General features: G+C 40.8%; 1 protein-coding gene across 7 annotated transcripts in view; it reads right to left on the reverse strand.

The window, feature by feature from the left end:
• Positions 1–22,780, reverse strand: part of DAB1 (DAB adaptor protein 1) — a 1,026,794-nt gene that overhangs the window by 727,307 nt on the left and 276,707 nt on the right. For all 7 annotated transcript variants that reach the window (XM_053244289.1, XM_053244273.1, XM_053244275.1 and 4 more), the window contains one exon: positions 21,667–21,825. The gene's annotated coding sequence lies outside the window, so the exon portion shown is untranslated. The remainder of the gene's footprint in view (positions 1–21,666; positions 21,826–22,780) is intronic.

The following is a 22,780-nucleotide window of genomic DNA, read 5'->3' on the forward strand; positions in this document are numbered from 1 at the left end:
ATGGCTGTACTGTATGAGTACTGTATGAGTGCTCACTTCTACTGCTAACTTCTTAGATTCTCATATCAATGCCATTTAAGAACAATACAAGGTTGTATCAAAAGAGTAAGGAAATTTATTTATATGCATAAGGTTGCACCATCAACATTTTCAATCAAAGGATTTCTGGTGCTTTTGAAGGACTCAAAAAGCACCTTGGTAAGTGAGGGGAGAGAGGGGAGAAGAAGTCCTCCAAGGGGGACCCTCATGACCCACAGGGTTTCCTGTGAGGAGTTGCTCTTTCCTCCCATCTTCCTTCCTTTCCCCAGCTTTTCAAAAGGAGCTCATCAGCTGAGGAGCAGAGATTTTTCCCACTGCTTATCGCCCAGATACATTTGAAGGGATGCAGATCCATTGGTAGGGAGGGAAGAAGGTCAATCTCCCTGTGGTGGTATCTCCTGTGATTGTTTCATATGATTGTGTTGATAGATGGTTACATTTTACTGAGATAGAATCTCCAGTGCTCAACTGTCAACCACTAGCGATGTGTGAACTGGCTCAAGGTCGAGCCGGTTCACCATCAAACCATGCTGGCTCAAGGGTTCGCCCATGAGCTGGACTGGGTCCGGTTTGGCTCAACCTGGAGCCAAACCACTCAGAGCTAGTCCGGAGTTTGAAAGGTTTTTTTTAAAAAAAACCATGACCTGGGCACGCAAATAGTCCATGCGCATGCGCAGCAGCCTTCAAAATGGCCACTGTGAGCTGAGAGAGGCTGGAAAGGCACAAAAATGGGCCAAACTACCCTGGAAAAGACTGGGGGGAGGCCAGCAGGGGAGGTGGATGCTTCAGATACCTGCGGCTGTGGCAGCACCTCCCCCCCAGAAGTGGCAAAATTACCCCATGCCCAATGGTGAGTTATATTTTAAAAAAATTTTTAAAAAAAACTTTTCAAACTGCAGACCAGCTCGAATTCGAGCTGAACCAAGGTGAGGCAGAGAGTTTGGGGTGCACTAAACTGAACACACCTGGTCCGGTTTGAGTCTGGTCCCAAACCGAACTGGGCAAGCCGACTGAAAACTACTGACTGAAAACCAACTGATGACGGGAAGGAGAAAACAAAATGACTTTATTCTGGGGTTTGAGTTACAGTGGTTCCAGGGAAGAAAGGGGATATGACTAAGACCTGCCATTTAACCAATCCCTTCAACCTCTACAGTAAATAATTTTTCTCCATTCTTTAATACCTGATTGAAAAACTGTGAAGTTATTGAATAAAAGTTACTATTTAGAAATAAAACAGAAGTCCTACTATGTAATCTCATCAATGATTAAAAATGTATCTATGCTTTATTACTACCTACTACAGAGGGGATTTTATATTAAGAATAATAAGAGATTGGCAGTGGAGATATATCAAGTTGACAGAGGGGTCAGGAAAGTTTTAAGATAAAGCAACCCTTCACACCCCCTTATATTCAAAATGAGGTCAAAACGTTTATACAGCTTTTGCTTTGACCTTCTTAGGGCAGCTGCCAATGCAGATCCAAATAATGATCCATGCACAGCTCTACTAAACATGGTGGGACTGAAATGCATCTGCATGACTGTGCATATTGTATTGGATATGAGAGAACAGCAGCACACACCAGACCTTTTCTAATAGCTCAGTTAATAACTCGACTATTCATTGCTTACAATTCACTGAAAAAGGCGTGTACATAAAACGAAAGTTTTAAGATTTAAGATTGGGCGAAAAAGTACAACATATCTGAACACAGTGAACACTGACAAGATCATACAGGCCTAACCATCACAAAGGCTTCTGCTGTTACACCAGCTCTCTCATGAGGTCGTTTTCATCCTTGGCCAATCTGGATAATACTTTTCTAGTCCATGCAGTTAAAATGGGATGTGCCAAGAGTGAACCTGGTGTGATGCTTACACAGATGTCCCAACGTCCTCACAGCATATTCCAGTGCATGGGCAGGGTGTGTGTGTTTATCTATTGTCAGATTCGGATACCAACTTTCATTAAAAAAACCTCCCAAGGCAGTTTACATTATCTTTAAAATACAGTTACACACTTAATACAAATATTAAATTTCAATATTAAAAATAGTACATAACTATTAATAAATACACACAGTAAAACACAACACAGCAATATCCAGAGCAGCAGCAGCATAAAACATAATTCTCATATAAAAGCCTGGGTTTAAAAAACCCTATGTTTTTACTTGCTTTCTAAAAACTGTCGAGGAAGCTGAAGAGGGATGCCAACTGGGTGTTGATCTATTCAAACTAGAGTTCAGGTTAGACCTAGTGCTGCCATTCAAACAAACAGCCCTTCCACCCATGTGATAAAGGAACACACTGAGAGGCAATCGGGACATCCATGAAAGACATTATGACAAATATATTGTATTTACCTGAATCCAAGACTAGGTTTTTTCCAGGTTTTTGATGTTAGTAATTGGGGGATTTGTCTTAAATTTAGGGTTCTCTTCCTTTTGGGTAAATAGTACCCATATTTAACCTATATTTTAAGGGGGTCATCCTAAATTCAGCGTAGTCTTCTATTCAGATAAATATGATACACTCAGCACATCTCGCTTTTAATCATGTGGACCAAAAAAATTATCAACTGAGTTGGTCTCCTGACACCTTCTGGGCTGGGCTTTTAAACAGAATGTACATGGTACATATTTCTGGAAATGAAAGAACCTCACAGAGTACTGAATAGAAGGTTATGTGTTGTCTGTCTCCTGTAATTCTTTAAGACTTCAAACTGGACAACTATAGCCTATACAAAAAGGCAGGAGAGAAGGGTTCAGTATATAGAAAACATACCCATTATGTGAAATACACAATCTGGTCAGAAATCATCTTCTCTTTGTTCCTAAGGGTCTATCATTTAGGAACTGTTAGATTCTTCCCTAGCCATCAGTTTATCGATATACAGTGATAGGGAGGGGGCTTCCTTTAAAAAAAACAATTTTCTTGTTCAGTCTTTCAGTAACACACCCGAAGCACAAGCTGTGTCTGTTACCCAAAAGCCTTGTTTTGTTATCCCAGTGCTTTGTTAGCTACTTCACAGTTCTTTCATGAAAGGGGCTGTATAAAAGCAAAGTGTCTGAAGTATTTGCTATTGTTTCTCAGCTCAGAGAAATCGTGTGTTCATTAACAGGAGACCCCACAATTGTGTTCACTCACTCTCACCATCTGTGACTGGAAACAATTTCTTTGGCTCTTTGAAGTTCAGCCTGCACATACAATCATTCTGAACTAATCTTTCATTTTTATCTTTATCCCTCTCTTCCCCAGATAAAAAAAAAGATTCCTTTTGTCAAACTTCCCACAACATAAGCTAGTCTTAATGAGGCACCTGTTTCACAAAACCTATGCTGTCCATGCATTTTTTTAAAAATGCTCCATTCCTTTTTATCTCAATTCTTATATGTCTTGAAGTGCTTTTTGCTATGCTTGTCTCGGGATTCCCAAATCTTTGGGATGCTCCATTTCAGCACTTATCAATTCCAACAGTGTTGTTTTGGGATGTCAATGCTGGCAGTAAACATTTAACTGAAGGATGAGTGTATAAATCCATAGTGTTTCCCCCCCTCTTCTGCCTTGTTTTTTTTATTTGGTAATTAATCACTGAGCTAGATAAATAATTTCTAAAATTGCTTGGTCCTCCACAGTGTAGCAAATTCAAACTAAATTATTGTTTTTTTCTAACCGGAGCACACATCTTCATTGGTAAAAACACAACAAAACTCTGATCATTTTGTCCTCTTGGTGCTCATATCTATTCCTTAGTATGTTCTTTTACTGCTGTTTTATAACACTTCCCTCACTTCTGTTGCAATAATTCAACTTCTGTTACCCAAACCTTGCTTATCCCAAATGTACAGTTACATTTATTCATTGCTTGCATACAAAAGTATGCCAATGAAATACTATGCAAAAGGCATTTCCCCTTATCTGACCACATTGTCCCTGAAAAATTACCTCTGTAAAATGGAGTTAACAAAATGTACCATCCTTTATGGTGTTAATATTGTCTCCTTTGCATATCTAGTCTCCTTCTTGTACTCTTTTATTCTGATGGAATCTATCTTCGAAAGCTCTTCTTGGTATCCTTAGTTCTCTTTCTCTAACATTAATGGTTTTTGCTAGCTGCCCTTATCTTTCCCTTGTGAGCCTTACCTGCATGTGTATTCTTGTCTCACTGCCTTCCCTATCTATTTCTTAACCTCAGGTCTTTGTACAGTTTCTTCTTAAACCACATTGGCTGCCTTATTATGCTTTGAACGCTTCCTTGCATTGCACCTCACTAAATTCCTTATTGCCCCCAAACAGGACTTCCTAAAAGCTAGCATTGCTAAATTCTATGATCCTGTCCCCCGCTAAGCTACATTCATGGAGCTTTTATCTCTGGTTTTCATTTCCCTCTTTTCTTCGTGGTTGAGCAAGCCACGTCCTGTACAATTTCCTCAGCTGTATCTACAAAGGCACTGAACTTGATACAGATACGGCACATTCTGCCTTAGTTATCAATCCATTATCCAGTAAGTGGCTCTTCTATTGCTCGCTTCAGGATTCCATCTCAGCACTTCACTGAACCTTCATCTCCCCCATGCTGTCCCTACTTAGACTAACAAATTAGTTGCAGTGTACAGTATATTTTAATAATTATTCTTTAAACAAGACTGAGCAAGCCCATAGCTCAGTGTCTACCAGTTAGCTGAACCCGGAGTAGGATCACACTAAAAAAAAAACCCAAAGGAATGCTCGCATATTCTAGGATGGAACGCTTGGCAACCACAACATCTATATGAGCTATCAATAAAATATATCATTTATGTTTTAGTGCCCTTGACCAGTTTCTAAATTTAAAGTAGTGATTTTCTTATATTTAACAGAAGGAGAGCAACTGGCCCTATTCAACCCCAGCACAGCATCCCTCCAATGGCTGTTGCTGGTATTTGCCTTATGATTCTTTTTCAATTTTGAGCTCTTTGGGGAAAAGGGACCACCTTATTTATGTATTATTTATTTTTCTATGTAAATCATTTCAAACTTTGGTTGAAGAATGGTATATAAATATTTGTTGTTGTTGTTGTTGTTGTGGTAGTAGTAGTAGTAGTAGCAGAAGTAGTAAACTGAACTAATTTCCCCCCTAAATGTTGGTCTACTAACATTTTTTCTTTCTTTTGTGGAACTCAAAACCACAAACAGTTCCTTTAATTATGGTTTAAGGAAGTGCTCTTATCTTAAAGATGTTTGTTGAACTCAGGGACAAAGAAACACAGAACAATGTTCTGAAAGCAGCTCTAGAGCTTATGCATGTTTGCTGCCATACCTCCTTCCTGCCAGTCAGCTCTGGATGCCATCCCTCTGTCTAAGGATACTTCTAGAGAGAGATGTGCTGACTGCCAGAACACAAAAAGGCAATTCAAATAATAGAACTTTAAAGATGAAAGGGACCTTGGAGGTCTTCAATTCCAACCCTCTACTCAGTGCAGGAAACTGTTTCAGCACCCCTGAAAAAAGCAGAATCGTCGAAAACTCTGGGAAAATGGAAACTCTGAAAACCTCCACGCTGATTAGTGCTACTAACTAAGAACAACGGTGCTGGACACTGACGGTAGAGCAGTGCAGCTGGCACTGGACAAACACAAGAACTGTAATGAACTGCCACAGCAACTGTACAAATCTCTCTCTCTCTCTCTCTCTCTCTCTCTCTCCCCAGCAGCTCCAGATGCCTGTACTAGTTACTGGACTTTTGCATTTGCTTCCACTTCGGTGCCACCATCACTGCTAGGAATGACAACTCTTCACATCATTTCGTACATCAATGTCACTTTCAGTTCTCTCTTTAAAACTACTCTCTGTCCTTTAACTATCGTCAAGTTAACATGATTCTGATAGTCACTAAATGACTGTAGTTATATGGTAGGCTGATCATTTTAAGCTTTCATTAGATGCGGCCATTTGTCAAGCAATGACTTCTCCCTCCAACCCCAACTTCTATAATATAAACCCTCTGAGCAAGGAACATGAATGTCTGTTCCATACAGCACATGTAACAGACTGTAATATGAAAGAAAGAAATGATACCAAGTACAAGCAGTTGGTTCAATGGCTAGCACATTTGGTTTAGACATGAATGATCTCAGTTTAATTCCCTGATTAAACTTAATTCCCTGACATAAATTTAATTCTCCCTGGTTAGGCTGCATCTCAAAGTTGTTGCCAAATGGAATGGAACAAATACTATAAAACACTTTGAAAACTGCACTTCCTAAATAAATTATTCATCGGCTTAGTATTCATAGAGTTTATGATAATCCCATTCTGTGATACTAGTCAGTATTCTGGAATACCATGAAAAACAGGCTAATTCATCCTAGGTTTTAGGGTGGGCTAAAGTGGTGGATAGCTTCTGCCTTTTAGTGTTGACCATGAACAGAAAAGGATCCAGCAGTCAAGAAATACGCCACAGCATACTAGTACTTGGTAGGGTTGCAATGAAAGCCTTGGAAAGGACATTTAGATGCTGTGACATGTCTATACATACAAAGATTAGAATCATTTGGACAATGATTTTTCCCATGACATTCTATGGATGCGGAAGCTGGACTTTGAAGAAGCAAGATAGAAAAAGCATTGACGCTTTTGAACTTTGGTGCTGGAGAAGACTTTTGAGGATACCATGGACATCCAGGAAAACAAACAAATGGATCACAGAACAAATCAATCTAGAATTTTAATTCAAGGCACAAATGACCAGGCTCAAACTATCATACTTTGGACACATTATGAGAAGAAACAGCTCCCTCGGGAAGTCCATAATGCTGGGGGAAGTTGAAGGAAAGAGAAGAAGAGGACGACCAGCAGCAAAGTGGATGGACTCTATTACGACAGCAATGAATGCACACTGAGAGAACTTAAAGGCTAAGTTGAAGACAGATCATCCTGGAGAGAATCTATCTATGTGGTTGCTCAGAGTCAACACTGACTTGATGGCACTTAATCAATCAAAGTTTCCCAGACTATGGGAAACCACCTATCTTGGGCAGCAGCAATATAGGAAGATGCTGAACGGGAGGAGGCAATGGTAAACCTCTCCCATATTCTACCAAAGACAACCACAGGGCTCTGTGGTTGTCAGGAGTTGACACAAGGGATGTGCACAAAACTGGTTTGCCCGGTTCAGTTTGAATTCGAACAGAGGTGGGGAGGTTTGGTTTTGCTCAAACCACCTTTTGGTTTGGTTTGAATTTGAACTTGGTTTGAACCAGTTTGAACTGGTTTGAGCCTCCAAAACTAGGTTGGGTGGTAGACACCCATGGGTGCCAACTACCACCCAAACCCCAAAGCAAACGGGCACTCCTACGATTTTTAATTAATTTTTGAATTTTTAAATTATTGCCCATTATTCCCTATGTGGAGTACCTAGAGGCAAAACACTGGGATGCCTACCACCCACCAAACCCCTAGGTAATTGGACACTTCTCTGATTATTGGTGAATTGAAGTATTTTTCCATTTTTGTATTCCTCCCATAGGGAATAATGTGGATTTGAGGATGTCCCATTCCCCACCTTGGGGGATGTGTGCCAGAACACTCCAAAGTGGGTCTGGGGGAATGGAAGGCCCGGCCTCCACCCCCCACAAGGCACCTCCAAGTTGATAGGATTTATAGTTGATTAATCAGGAATTTTTAAAGAATTAATTTTTGGCTCCATAGACATGCATTGACTCAACCATTGCCTGAGCCTTTCCATTCAGAAAGAACACTGTGTTCCCTTTCAGCTTAATAGTGTAATTGCTTTGACTCGAACTCAGAGTTCAGAGCAATAAGCAACTGAAAACTGAAAAAACTGAAAAACATCCGTTAGATATTGTACTCACTTTCCCCACCCCACCATGCATATGATGTGAAAAGGAACCTTTATCACCTTCCTCTTCACACATAATTTCATCACTGCTACTACTACAGTACTACGACGGTGACTACTATTCAAGGTGCAGACAGAGGGAAAGCTTGAGAAACAACTCCTCACCTTTTTGTGAGCTAAGTTGGGAAAGACAATTTTGAGACAGGAGTCACAGGTTATTGGGTTTGGCAGAGGGCAGGCAGACACTTTTGGGGGGATATGGGTTTTGGCAGGGGAATTCACTAAAATGAGGAACTCCTCAGGTGCTACTAACAGAATCTGAACCCCTGCTACTGCTAATCAGAGCTCTCATTTGATAATAGTCAGCAAAGCTCATGATAAGAGCCTGTTAGCCAACTCAATGTACATTGAAGACTTCACAAAGATTCCAGTACAAAAAGTTTAACCATTATAGATTTATTACCAAAAGATGGCAGGAGTCCTGACAGACACTGGTCTACCCTCAAGCAATTACTGACACTAATTACCATTGGCAGGGTAAGAGATTGTAACAATATAATCAATTGACGTTCCCTCTATCAAGCTTTCAGCTTAGTAGGAGTCATTTCTTATCAGAGGATTTGCCTTCCAGTCCAGTCAAGTACAATTGCTTTACATCAAATTGTCTTAAATGCTATGATCCATGTAGGTTACAATGTAGTACCACAATTTTATTGTTTGGTAATAGATCTCTATAGCTGTCTTCAATGAGTGAATGGCTATCGTAGCTTCATCCTTACTTAAAAGAAAGAGTTTATATCCTGCATCTTTCCCACTCTTTATATTTTAGATTGTGTAAAAAAACAATACTAAAATATCATCATTTCAGATCACCCTGGTGTTAAGTGATTGGAAGGAAAAAAGTGAATTCTAAAATATTTGTGAACAAGGATAAAAAAATTACATTGTCATAATGAGATAGTACTCATTGGATTGATTCAGATGTCACTTGGAATCGCAGTTAAATCCTGGTTCCACACATGTCTTGGGAGCTTGCACTCCCCCTCCCTGGCCTGCATGAACCTCTAAGGAATGTGCACACAACCTCTTTTCTCAGAGCAGGGAAGAGATGGGAGGAAGGCAAGATTGCTCCTGCCTTCCCACACAATCCAGGCTGAAGCTCTGCTCACCACATCACACTCACAGATGAGCACCACTGCGGTGAGCAGCACAGCAGCAGGGAGGATGGGAGAAGGACGCCTGGCCTCCAGATATCTCACAATGCACCTTGCAATGAGTGTGGTGCATTGGGGTATTCCCCCTGAGTTGGGTGCTCTAGGCACCTGATTCTGTGTGTGCTTGGGCTGTGTGCAGCCCGAGCACACACACATGACTGTATGGGATGGGCTCACACCCTTTAACCCAGGTAAATTCCTGGGCTTACAGTACAGGCAGCACCGGGATCAATGTCAAACAGCCTCAATATGTTTAATAAAAACGTTTTAGATCCAAAGTAGCATGAACAGAGAACTGTTTGTGCAATGGAGCTTTCTTACCTGTTAATTCCCACTGCAACTCCTTGTGCATTTCAGAGGATTTGGAGACCCTACGTAATGGTGTGCAGTGCCGTGTGGTGTGGTGTGGTGTGGTTGCCACTCAAGGAAGAAATCAGGGATCCCATGAGGAATCTACTCATGCAAGAAGGTATTTGTATCCCAGCCCTAATATTTAACTAATGTTACACGAACTCACTACCTGCTTCATCCTGGCCAGCCACCAACTGAAACAGAGACCAAGGCTCATGCTTTGATGAATTTCCAGGAACAGTGAGTTCTGTAACTGAAGAGCACCCACAAGGAATGCCTCTCCATAAGCTGCTGGAAAGTTGCTATTGGAAAGCCCCATCATGGCACCCAGCTGCATGTTTTGCTATTGTCAGGAAAGGCTAATATTCAGGCAGCCATAACCACTCCAGCAGAACCCTTCATTAAGTTCATTAAAAATACTAGCTTGATCTTAACTAAAGCTCTGCAACTGTGAAGCTATAATAGAGGACCTGCTTAGTGATTATTAAGCTGCCAATTGTTGGAGCTCTACTGGGGAGTTTCATTCAGTACCAATGGTCCCTCTGAGCGTTTTGCCTTTATTCTATTTCCTCCCTAATGGTCCCCAGGACAAAAACGTATATGGAATCAACCATTATTTGTCCTTCCATTTAGCAGTGTTTGCAATTCAGCCTCTTTGGGGAGCCTTCCTGCAATTCTAGAGGATGCAAGAGAAGCCGTTCCAAGGAGCATACTACACATCTTCAAACGAGGTGGAAGCTGTCCTGCACTTCCTGCTGCAGCTTGCTGAAAACTCCTTACTCTAGCATAGAACCACCTTCCAGATTTGTCTAAAATAAGGGGTGGGGCCGGCCAGGCAACTCCAGGCCCTGTCAAAGTAGGCAAGCTTGCCTTATGCCATTATTTGGTGTACATTTGGGACCTGGGACTTTACAGCAAGCAGAGGCGTAACTATAGGGGGGGCAGGGGGGCACGTGCCCCAGGCGCCATCTTTTCTGGTCACGTGAGGGGCGCTGCCATGACAAAAAAAAATTTAAAAAAAAATTTTAAAATTTTTTTTGTTAATACAAATGTTTCCTGCTCAGTGCAGCAGCGCTGCAGCAGTCAAGGGAGCACGTCGGTGCCCCCTCCCCCACGAGCGGTCCCTTCTGCGCTGCCCACGCCCCCCCCATTGCTTTGCTGGTGCCTGGCGGCCAGTCAGTGGCCTGGCTTGGCGGCGGACGCTTGTGAGGAAAAACCTAAGTATAATGTAGTATGTTGGGAGGGCGGGGGGGGGGGCGCCATTTCAGTGCTTGCCCCAGGCGCCGTTTTCCCTAGTTACACCTCTGACAGCAAGTAAGCTAGAGGTCACTGTCATTCCATTGGCCTGCTGCTTCTCTTGGTCCCACTTTCTTAGCCTCTTCCCTGGACTTCTGGAAACAGCCAAATGTCCTAATAGACTGAGAGACAAAACTACACATAACTTTGGAAGTGTCATTACATTACAATAGAAGCTGTGCCAGAGGAGGAGGAGGAGGATCCAGGCTATGATATATGGGAAGGGTTTATTAAATCCTTTCCCTCTCCCAAGGCTATTTTCATCAGAGCCACAGAAGAGAGGAAAAATAAGTAATTCCTCATGGACCAGGGTCCCAATCCATATCACCCGACACAGCTGCTATTTTAATGTTTATTTATAAAAATTCTAATGAGATGTTGAGAGTCAGAAAATTCATGAACTCTCAACAGCCATGTCTTGTCCACCCATGGAGAGAGGATGAAAGTGTCTGTATTCATGCCACCACTTGAAAGGAACGAACAAAGTTCCTTCAGGAACTTTGTGCGGGCAGAAGCCTGTGGCCTTTCTGTCCACACAAAGTTCCTGAAGGCAGCTAGTCTCACTGGAGTAGGAACTTTCAGAAACCTTTGTCAGATGCTATTTGCACAAAGAGAGGCAGATGATGGGGAAGCTTTTTGAGTCAAACTGCTAAAATTATAATCAGGGTTTCAAATCCCTGTTCAGCCATGAAACTCGCCAGGTGATTCTGGGACTGTCACTTCTCTCTCGATCTAACCTACCTCACAGGGATGTTGTGAGGATACATATAACTATGTATACTACTCTGGGCTCCTTGGAGGAAGAGCAGGATATACATGTAAAAATAAATAAATAACTGCTGCACCTGAGTTGATTGCTGAGCCCACGGGGGTGATGGGGCAGAGACGGGGGAAATGAAAAAGGGAGAAGGAAGGATACTTAGAAACAGGGTCAGGAGCTGAGCACCACATCACACCTAGCATTATGCATGCTTTGATCTTGACTGACTGTATTATCCCTTATTATTCCCACTTCTCTGTCAAGGTCAACTTCCCTCTTTGTATGCTCTGGGTTTGCCTTCTTCTCTGAAAGCATTCTCATTTTGCTCCTTGTCTTCTCCTTCAGACTCCATTGTTTAACAGATTCTTCCATGCACTGCCTTGGGCACTCTTTTGACCTTGCCTTCATGAAGAATTAAAGGCTATGCACACAAACACCGGGTGGGTGTGGGTGGGGGGAGGCTGTGCTGAATTTACTTTCCTGCCCCCACCCCCAGCATTGGGAGCACAGATTGCACTTCTACACAATCTGCACTTCGTGGAACAGTGTGGATCTCTAGAGGCCGGGACAATGTGTCCCAGCCTCTGAATATCCCACAATTCATTGTGCAATTAGCATGGTACATTGGGGAAATCCCCCAGGAGTTTGGTGCTCTAGGTGCCCAACTCTGTGAGTGTCCAGGCTACAAAGCCTTCCTCTCATATGACAATCTCACCATCTTTCCTGTTGATCTGTACCGTGACTTTATGTTTGATTTCTTCCTCTCCCATGCTCCTCATATTCAGTCTATGTCCAAGTTGTGTAGTGTGTCCTCATGCAACACTGCAAAAATATGCATATCCTTCCTCCCTGCTACCTCTTATTTCCTTATTAGGAGCAGGATTAAACACTTTGGTCACTCCTCCACTCACAAACACAGTCTCCTCAGAGAGTTTTTCATTTAAAAAAAAAAAATCTGGGCTTCATTACACACATTTATGCATTTGTGAGTATGATGTGGTTTCCTCCTTATTTTTCTACATATTCTATCAGGCTGTGTAAAGGTTTTGATTCCTGTGTTAAGCCCTCTTGATATACAATCTTAAATTAGCTAAAACTTCAGTTTCACCACTGAAGACTACAGGCACAGCAAAAAAAAAAAAAAAAAGGAGGGAATTTTCTTCCTCTGCTATCCATTTCCAAGTAAAACATGCCTGCCTTTTTGTTTTTACTGTTGGAGCAGGTGAATGATTGTAATAGGTTGCTGAACCATCTGAAAACTGAGCAGTGAAGAGAAGAAAGAATGGCCACCATTGATATAAAATCCAAAACAGCTTCTCTGGTGAAGGAACAAGTTAGCTTAGCTATATCTGATGGACAGTCATCTGTCTATCTGTGATTATGATTTCAGAGTTTAAAGCACCCACTGATAGAAAGGGGTGTGTCTGTGGACAAAGTGCCACTCAGTGGCTTACTGGATATAGCAGGGCCGGTGCTACCATTAGGGCAACTAGGAAGCTGCCTAGGGCGCAGACCTCAGAGGAGTACAGAATGTAGTGTCAATGTGTTATGAGTATGAATAGAAATATGAGGGGGAAAACCAGTTCAAATTCTAACTAGCCATATATTAGACATAACTGTTAAGCCATTGAGTGAAACAAGACGGGAGAGTTGGATCGATGCTCTGAAACCACTGAGATATCATCTTGGTAATATATATGATGCTTTAATAGAGATCTTTGACGACACAAGGCGAAAAGGTTCATCTGGAAATACTTCCCAAATTGAAGCAGCCCTTGCTGATCCAATTTGTAAGTTCAAGTTCATGGTAACCCTTGTTGCATGGTAGAACATACTTTTTGAAGTCAATCTTACAAGTAAGCTACTACAAAATAAGGAAGCTGACTTAAATTCAGCTACAAGCCAATTGCAAGTGACTAAGAATTACCTTGTGGGCTGAAGATGTGATGAGGGTTTTCAACAAGTTTTGACAGATGCTACTGAGATTGCAAAGAAACTAGAGATACTACCATACTTTGAGACATAACAAGTTAGAAAAAGGAGAAAGTTTGAGTACGAGGCCCAAGAAGAGGCACCACAAGATCCAAAGCAGAAATTCAAAGTAGGTTTCTACTATAATGTCTTAGACATGGCCATACAATCTGTTGAAGAGAGATTCCAACATCTACAACAATATAATTCCCTATTTGGCTTCCTGTATGATATATACATTATAAAGAAAAAAATCTACTGAAGATGTAACTTAAGGCCTTCAAGAATTTGGAAAAATCATTGATGTACTGTATAATGGAAACAAAGAAATGGATGCTGGCAATCTGTGTTGTGAACTTATAGTAATAGGTTGAAGACTTCCAAAGTCTATGCCACCAAAAGGAACACTTCTCTTCATACTACAACAAAAACTCCTGGATAATGTGCCTAATATTTTCGTTATTCTAAGGATCCTTCTCACACTTCCAGTATCTGTGGCAAGAGGTGAATGTAGTTTCTCAAAGCTCAAACTTATAAAAACTTACATACGCTCAATAATGTAGCAAAAGAGACTAGTTGGCTTGGCAACGATATCAATTGAACATGAACAGGCATCTTGAACATGAACAGCACTTGATCTGATTGAACTGGTGACAAAATTTGCAAAGTGAGATTTTGATGTGGTACTGAGGGTTGTGTTGCCCTTGGCGGAGGTACGTGCTATACCAAGTGCCCTTCTAGTTCAAAATGATTTGTGTGCCAAAATATTTTCTTTTGTATTTGAGAAAGATAATCAAAAATTGATGTATTACCTATTCTTGCAATTTAAAATCAATTTAGCAGTTTCAAGTTTTGTGCTTTTCATTTTTTCTACAAAACTTCTGTTTTTGAAAATCGAAGTGGAAATTATTATTATTATTTGGGGGGGGGCAAGTATTTAGCCTTGCCTAAAGCACAAAATAGTCTGGCACCAGTCCTGGGATATAGGGAAGAAGATCAAAGATAGCAGGAAAAGGAGCCACAGCCATGTGGGAGTGAACAAGATGAGTGGAGAGGTGACGTAGGCTGATGACATCAATGGGCAAAATCCCATTGGCAAGACAATCAAGACACATGGTGCAGTCCTAGGGAAATGTGGAGTGTTATAAGGAGTCAGATACCTCCCACAGGTAGTCATGAGACTGTGGGGAGTGTTGACCACTATTTGGTCAGATCAGAGAAAATGCCAAATGAGGAAGAGGAGGAGCTGAACCGAAGGCTGGATATCCTGGAAAGAGATCAGCCAAGGGGAAGTCAGTGCTTCGGGAAGCAGAAGACAAAGACGCAACAGTGAACCACCTCATTTCTTGTTCTGAGGTGTTTGGGGCTAGTACAATGGGAGGCACATCTGTACAGTTTACCTACTGACTGGAAAAACATCACACACACTTAATGTATGCAATATCCTATCACCTAGGCTGAATTTCTCCCTGCCGTGTTTGATTAAAGGCCCATGAACACTCTTCAGGGGTGGGAATTTCAACCTTCACAGAACAATTTGTTAGGCCATGTGAGGCCATTTTGGTTGAGGCCAATTCTGGAGTTGATAAGACTGGGCACAACTGGCTGAATGGTTAGCTAATAGCTACCCATCCCTGTACAAGGACATCATGATAAAGGCTTGAGATGTTGAGAGCTGTAGTGGGTTTTTTTTTCCAACTGCAAAGACTATAGGCATAAAAGCCCAAAGCAGCAGAAGCTCACAGATGGCCCAGTACTGCAGCAGGAAAATATTCAAGCTGTTAGAAAGAGTTGGAAGAAAGATTGGCTTGACAGATGCACCATGAGCAATTTCTACATTCCCTAAAGTACTTCAACAAAGCAGAAACTCCTTGCCAGGGCATACAGACTACAGTGCACCTGAATAGATGCTAAAATCCCAGCCTTCTAAACATCTAGGTCTCCATAAAAAGAGCATTTCTCCAGTCCAAGGATGGACTGCACCAACTTAATGGAATGCTACATTTTCTAGTTAGCGTAAATGTCTATGCCCGAACGGGTAATGGAAACACAGCCATATTAAGACAAATTAAGAAAAAATAACCCATATGAAAAGATTTGGGTGAATTTGTAAGACCACATACAGGACAAAATGGAGACCACTTTACATTTTCTATTCCTCCATCTTTAATGTTGTGACCTCAGCATCTACCTGAATAAAGCATATTCTGAGAAGGAGAGAAGATAAGAAATATTTAAGTCAGTGGGTTAACAGCTGAGATAAAAGTCATGAAAAGCAATTGTCAGTTCCTCTTACAGTTATCTCCTAGGCAATAAATTCTACAGAATTAACTAAAATACTACAAAAAGCTCACAAAAGGGCAGTTTACTATGCTAATTATGTAGATTTCTCACCCAAGGAACTCCTACCAAAATAAACCATGTACTTTGTCTAAAAAGCAAACATTAATTAAAAATACATCTTGATGGTGTGCCTGGCTCACAGGACATCCAGAGTGCAAAAGATTAAATAGCATGCATTAGCTAAAATCAGTCCTCAGGCTGCCGACTCAGGTCATTGTAGTGATTTATGCACAAGCAGCAGGAATCCAGATCGTCTAATGGCTGATTACAATACCACCACCACCACCCCCGCCAATATTTTTCCATTTCAAATTTCATTTATAAACTAAATGCTTCACATGGTGTACTTCAGATGAGAATATTCATCTATCCTACACCCTGCCATGCACAGAAGACAGAATTCTCTATGTTAATTAGCTGTTTAAGTGTACAGTGAAATAAAAATCTAGAAGAGAATAAGAAAACAGAGTGCAATAAGTCTAAATTGCTTGAGGGATTATTCAAAACATTTTTAGTAAGGCAGAAGCTTGGACTATTTATTCAAAGATGCATTCACATGAAGTTAGGATGGAAAGGCACAGTTTACTATATTTGATTAACAGAAGGTTCAGAAAATGCAAGATGTGTTTCTATATATTACCATTATAGGTATTATCATCATCATAGAGTTTTGTTTGCTTTGTACTGTATTCTGTCTAATAACCTAATTCTACAAAATGCTGTGCTGGAACATCACATTACAGCACTGGATTCTCTGTAACACCCTAGCACTGACAACTCATATGCAGCTGGCAATTTTTAATGCAATTTATATTTTGTCTTTCCACCCCAAATTGGGCACTCAAGGCAGCTTGCAGTAGAAACAATATCATAAATCCATATTTAAAAGTATCCAGTTCTGATGCTAGCACAGCAGCTTCCTTCGGGTCCACATTGTTTTGCTTCATTCCCAGAGCACTATAGCCTTCTTCAATATATTTGGCATTGCTCATTGCTGCACTATTAGTGCCCACACAGAGGAACAATATGAGGTAATAGTCAGTAGGTCATCATTTCTACAGTTCCTCTAGTCTAGATCCAAGCAAAGAGAGGACTTCTTTGTGCCAGGTTGGTCTAACATCCTCTAATTCTCAGAGGACAGAGTCCTAGATCTTTATCACTTATTTTTCTTTAGGAATCCGAGACTTGCCTCTTTGAGACTTGCTTTCATTTGTGAAAGTTTCGATTTTATTTTCTGTCATACGCCTGTCTCAAGCTTCTTCTGGAATGTTTTCCCTCTGTTTCTGAAGAACTGGTACCTTTATCTTCTGTGCACCACTGCTGATCTTCCACTATCACATAGTAACAAGCCTATTCTTTCATTTAATTTTTCCTTCAATAGGACATTTCTTTCCGTTTTCTCTCCCTTTCATATAGATCCTCAAGCTCAGCTGTTATTAAAAGTTCACAACTTGTCTGCCCAGTGCCATTTGATCCTGTTATGGATCTTCCACCACACCTTTTCTTAATTCCATTATAGCTAACTTCTAATTCAGATTATAACCATCAGGTAAACAAATATTCCATATAGCCATTCAGGTACACATTCCAGAATGAGGAATATGCTGCAGTTTTCAGGGGCCAGGGCCAAAATATTGTTCTTTCCTTTAGAGGTCCCTTCATCATATACTGTTGCTCAATGATCTGCTGCTTATCGATCTTTAGTAACTAGTTATGCAGAACTTTGTATGTGTGTATGTATGCATGCACAGGCACATATGCGTTTCTTAACTTAAGCTGTGTTCTCATGACCCTCAACAATCGTAGTTAAAGGGTTAACTATGACAGACCAGCTGGATGTGCTCCAACGGAGCAAGGCGTGAGAATCCATGCTTTAGTGCTGACTGTAGTCCTGCTACTGCAGTTAACTAGAATTAAACTGTGATCAGCAAGTACGATCAGATCTTAGTTGCCAATCCTAGTTTAGCCCTAGTTAACTGTGGGACTACAATCAGCACTAAAGTGCAGGTTCTCATGGCATGCTTCGTGAGAGATCACCTGGCTATGGCATTTTCAAACAGCAGGCTTTACCATGAATTTATTTAGTCTTCACTGCAAGTTCGAAGTTGCCCCCCCCCAAACCCCCAATGCAACAAGTGGATTTTTTTTACCCTGGATATATATCGGGCTACACTAGCACGCATTGAAAAACCCGAAATGTGTGTGAAGTGCTCCCTGATAGCTCGCAGGGGCATCAGGGTAAATCTGGCCGATGGGAGGAAATCTGGAGGAGATGCGAACTAAAAGCCGGGTGTGAAAAACCTCCTGGCTCGCTGAATGTAGTTAACACTTTAACTATGACTGTGCAAATCATGAGAACACAGCCATAGATGGACAACTAGGGGACAAAAGAGACCAGAAAAAAAGTGTGTGTGTGTGTTTGTGCGCGCGTGCGCGCACACACACACACACACACACACTCCAAGAAAGGTAAGGGAAAGTTGTTAAATATAAATTATTCTTGCTCAGTTCTTTCTTCCTTCATAGTCTAAAAGCAATCAAATATAAACAAGAAAAACTAACCTATATGAAAAAGAACCAGCCTCACCCATACCCTAGTGCTTACTAGTTTTTTAATTCAACCTTAAGAAGCCAATCTCTTCCTTAGCTCCCTAGTCTCTTGATATTCAACTAATCATACCATACTCTTCTGGAAATTACCTTTTCTCTCAGATAATGATACTGAAATACACATGATGAAGTGGTAAGTGCAGAAGTCTACCCTGATATTAGGCTTGCCAACTCAGAAGCAATTTGGTTTTTTCCCCTAGCATTTTCCCCAATATGTTCCCTAAGCCATTAACATCTTCAGAACTCTTTTCAATAACCACCTGGAGACTGGATGTTGATTTCTAGAGACCCAGGCCAGTCTGGGAGGGATGGCAACCCTGCCTGTTGTGCATGCTCAATTTCCGAGATGCACTCTTGACCACTTACTCTGCCATTCCAAGATGTGAACCTTATTCAAACATAAAACATAACAGCTTATGTATGCAACACATTTAATGCTAAAATATCAGGGGTTATTCAAAGGTCAAGGCAGAGATCACGTATGTCAGGCAAAAAGCACCTCATGCATTCTAATTATAGGACTGTCAGTCATTCAGAGCAACTATGATGTAGCCTTAGGGCTATTTTTTCCCCTATGGACTGTAGTATGAGAATACCAACAAACCCCAGTGAGAACTTTGTTCTACATGTCATTAAACACATTTCACTTTTGGGGATGCTTAAAACAGCATTTTAAAGTCCAAGACAACCTGGCTAGGAAACTCTTCTCTGTCCCGCTACACAACACTCTGTGACAAAGAGGATTAAAGTGAAACCTCTTACTAGGCCAGTGTACAGGTTATACATGTTCACATTCCCCAGACAAAAAACTAAAACTAATCCTAAATTTAAGTTCAAAATTAGGAGAGCAGTTATCGCAAATGCTCCAATAATTTCAGCACAGATTTTGACAGTGAAAACAAATTAGAACATGACGCTAGCCTTATTCACAAATCAACACACGTACAATCTGTGTACAGTGTGTCCAGGTACATTATTCACACACATTTCAATGCCTGTAAAAGTAGTACACATCCTGTCTATACCCTGTATTTGAGGGGGTCTGTACCCAGGTTCACTTTTTAAGTGAATGCATGCATAGTCAGTCATTCTCACAAAATGTGCACATGTGTACACACATACAATGTAATGTCTGAATAGGGCTCCAGTTTACATGGCATTTGTTTAAAAGTCCAGAATACTTGCAGAATTTGATTTATGTCTTTTATCATATACATTCTCCTTTGGAACAAAAGGTCAGAACACAAAAAGGTCAGAAAACAGATTAGAAGATCTGTCACAATATTTTCAATGCTTATGAATCTAGATTTTCAATACTGAGTCAGTATAATCCACATGGGGGAGCGCGGGGAGAGACATTTTGTGCACTGCATGATGCATACCTCTGTCATTATGGATCACTTTACTGCCTCTAAACACAACATCATAGAATGAAAATGTTATTCCAACAAAATAATTTCTGCAAAAAAATCTGTATAAACACATTATTTAAAATTTATTATGTGAATAGCATTAAATATTGTGGTAATTTAGGTTTCCTTTCTGCCCAAGAACAACTCAATGTACACCAAATTCCATGCATGCATCAGCTGGAGCTGGGGTTATTCATCAGTATCCCTTTGCTTTCCTTTGTGTTGGGGATATATGAACTAAGAGTACTGTAGTATCTAGTACTATCATTGCTAACTCCTTTGTAAATTTCTAATAAGTGGCTGACATCCAGGGCAGTCTTCTGGTAGTGTATTATGAGGATATGCCTTCATGATGGAGAGCTCTCCTAGCTATACTCCAGCCATGCAGCCTCAGGCATGAAGCAAAGAGTGGGGTGGAGAGTGGATGTTGATCATCTATAGTGCCTCTGGATGTGCCCAGTGTCACCTGAAAATATGTCTCTGAAATTCACACAATTCTCTCTATGTGGGGTTGCCTTAAAATACAGTTCAAAAACTACAATTAGAACAAAATTTGGCCACCAGGAAGCTGTAGGAGCAAGGTGATCAGTTCATATTGCACCTCTTCTATATTAATTACATTGATTACCAATTCATTTTTAGGCTCAGTTTTAAGTGCTAGTAATAACCTTTAAATCCCTAAATAGCCTATAACCAGAGTATCTTAAGGGCTATATTCACCGTGATCAGATTGGTGGTGGGTAACTGGGACAGAAACTTTCCAACAGTTTTAATATACTTGCAGAATTCTTTCCCTAAGGAGGTCCAGCAACTTCAAGGGCCAGGACATTTGAAGGCTCACGGTTCACCCGTGAAACCCTGGAGTCCACTGGGTGGGGCAATGCCAGGAGAAAGCAGCTGTGTTATAACTCTCTCGCAACACTGCTGTTTTCTTCTGCCTTCTTTGCTCAGAAATGGGCTCCCTCCCAGAGGTCCCTGCCATAACGAGGGCTCTGTGGGCTAGACTCTCTCAGGAAAGTTCCCCTTCCCTAAAAGTTTAACTTTCATTAAAAGAAAAGTAAGTTTCTAGTCCTGTTACTTACAAAGATACAAGTAAAAGCTTGCAGGCAGTTTTCTACTCAGTTACTCAGAAATAAACCTTTTCATAGTCCCCAGTGTGCTAGCCTGGAAGGCACTGTGGTTATTGATAAGCACTTGGCATTTATTTTTAATTTTAGTAGAACATTTCAAATACATTGGCATATGCCTCAATAATAGAGGAAGGGTAGAAGGCCAAAATGGGGGAAGAAAGATAAATGAACATTTCCCTCATGAAATACCTTCTCCCACTATTGCTGATTTTTACACCTGTTTGTGAAAGAATGCTGCATGGTTCTCAAGGGAATGGGTGTCTGTAGGAAGGGGAAATGCATCTCCAATGAGGAGACAAATTGGCTGGTGCTCTCTTCCTCCAATCCAGCCATGCTTAGTGGATTAGTTGGGGCAAGATGTTGGAAGGCAGTGTGCATTAGGATATGCATCCCCATCCACATTAGGTCCTAGTTATTAGGGGGCATTAGGTCATCTTCAACTACTTGTGACTAAAAGTGAATTGGAGATAGCAAATTTTGCTGCATGGCATAATAGCTTGAAGCAGATCAAACAATGAAAAAATATACAGCAAAATGGAAGGTACATTTTTCCCCACAGGGAAAAATGTGCCATCCACCCTTTATGTGCCCTCCACCCCTTTGAAATGGCAACTTTCCCTCCCAAAAATTCAGTACAGCATTAAGGGGCATAAAAATGAGGGGTGGGTGGGTTATACAATATACAATAGCCTACCTGGTGATGCTGGCTACCACAATGGATATTATCAAATATTCACAGTTCTTCTGAAGTCTAGAAATATAGCCCAGGGTCAACCAAAGAAAATCAGTTACAAAGTGACGACCAAAATCCTCTGATGTCTGCATCCAGATTGTCTCCAGCCATATGCATACTCTGCAATCAGAAGTAAAGAAGAAAAAGTCTGAGACTTTTGCAGTCATTGGTCAGAATGTCAGCAGCTGGGAGAAGGTTTACTTCTTGGTAAATAAATAAATGGAAGCTGAATATAAAGGGAATCTGGAGTAACCCTGAGAAACCTTGGCCTCCCAAAAACATATCCATGGCTATGGGCCTGGGTGGATTTAGATGTCCCCAGTGCCTGACTAGGTATAAGGTTTCTATTAAAAACAATTGATTCCACACTTCATTTGAATCACTATGTGAAATTCCACATTCCACCATCAGAGATGCTTAAATGACTTTACATATGCCCCAAGTGATGCTATTTCAAACCTGCTCCCACCAGACAAATGGCTGTTAACCAGAACATCAATTGCTCTTTCTTGCTCTAACTAGGAAAGAGTTCTGCTCCTGAGCAGAAGGAAACAGATATCAATGGAGCAAGCAGATGTTAAGTTGAATAATGAACAATTAACAGCTCTTATTCATTTTTAATATAATAATATGGTTTCATTCTTGGGTAATGACCTCATCATTAGATTTTTCAAAGCATGCTTAACCACTACTTAACATCTCAGTAAATTAAATCTTGGCCACTTTTGGGAATGTAGACTCAGGTTGCTGTGTGTGTGTGAGAGAGAGTGAGAGCACATGCATGATGAACAGTTTAAAAAGAACAGAAAAATCTCCTTTCCAATCCACCCCCATGTCCCCATATTACTGATATGAAACATCAAGACATTGTTCACAACCTCTTGTATTTCAGAAAATTCATTCAATACAGTTGAAAATTCAAGACAGTCTCTGTTTTATTATAAGATTCCATAAAAGCAGTTTCAAAATAGGTCATTGTCGGGTAGAACTTAGTTACAACTAGCTATTGAAATTTCATTCTTTATTAGATCAAAGCACAAACATGAGCTTTCAACTTTCTCCACTTTATCTTATC

The sequence above is a fragment of the Hemicordylus capensis genome, chromosome 4, assembly GCF_027244095.1.
Source record: "Hemicordylus capensis ecotype Gifberg chromosome 4, rHemCap1.1.pri, whole genome shotgun sequence".
Classification (NCBI taxonomy): Eukaryota; Metazoa; Chordata; class Lepidosauria; order Squamata; family Cordylidae; genus Hemicordylus; species Hemicordylus capensis.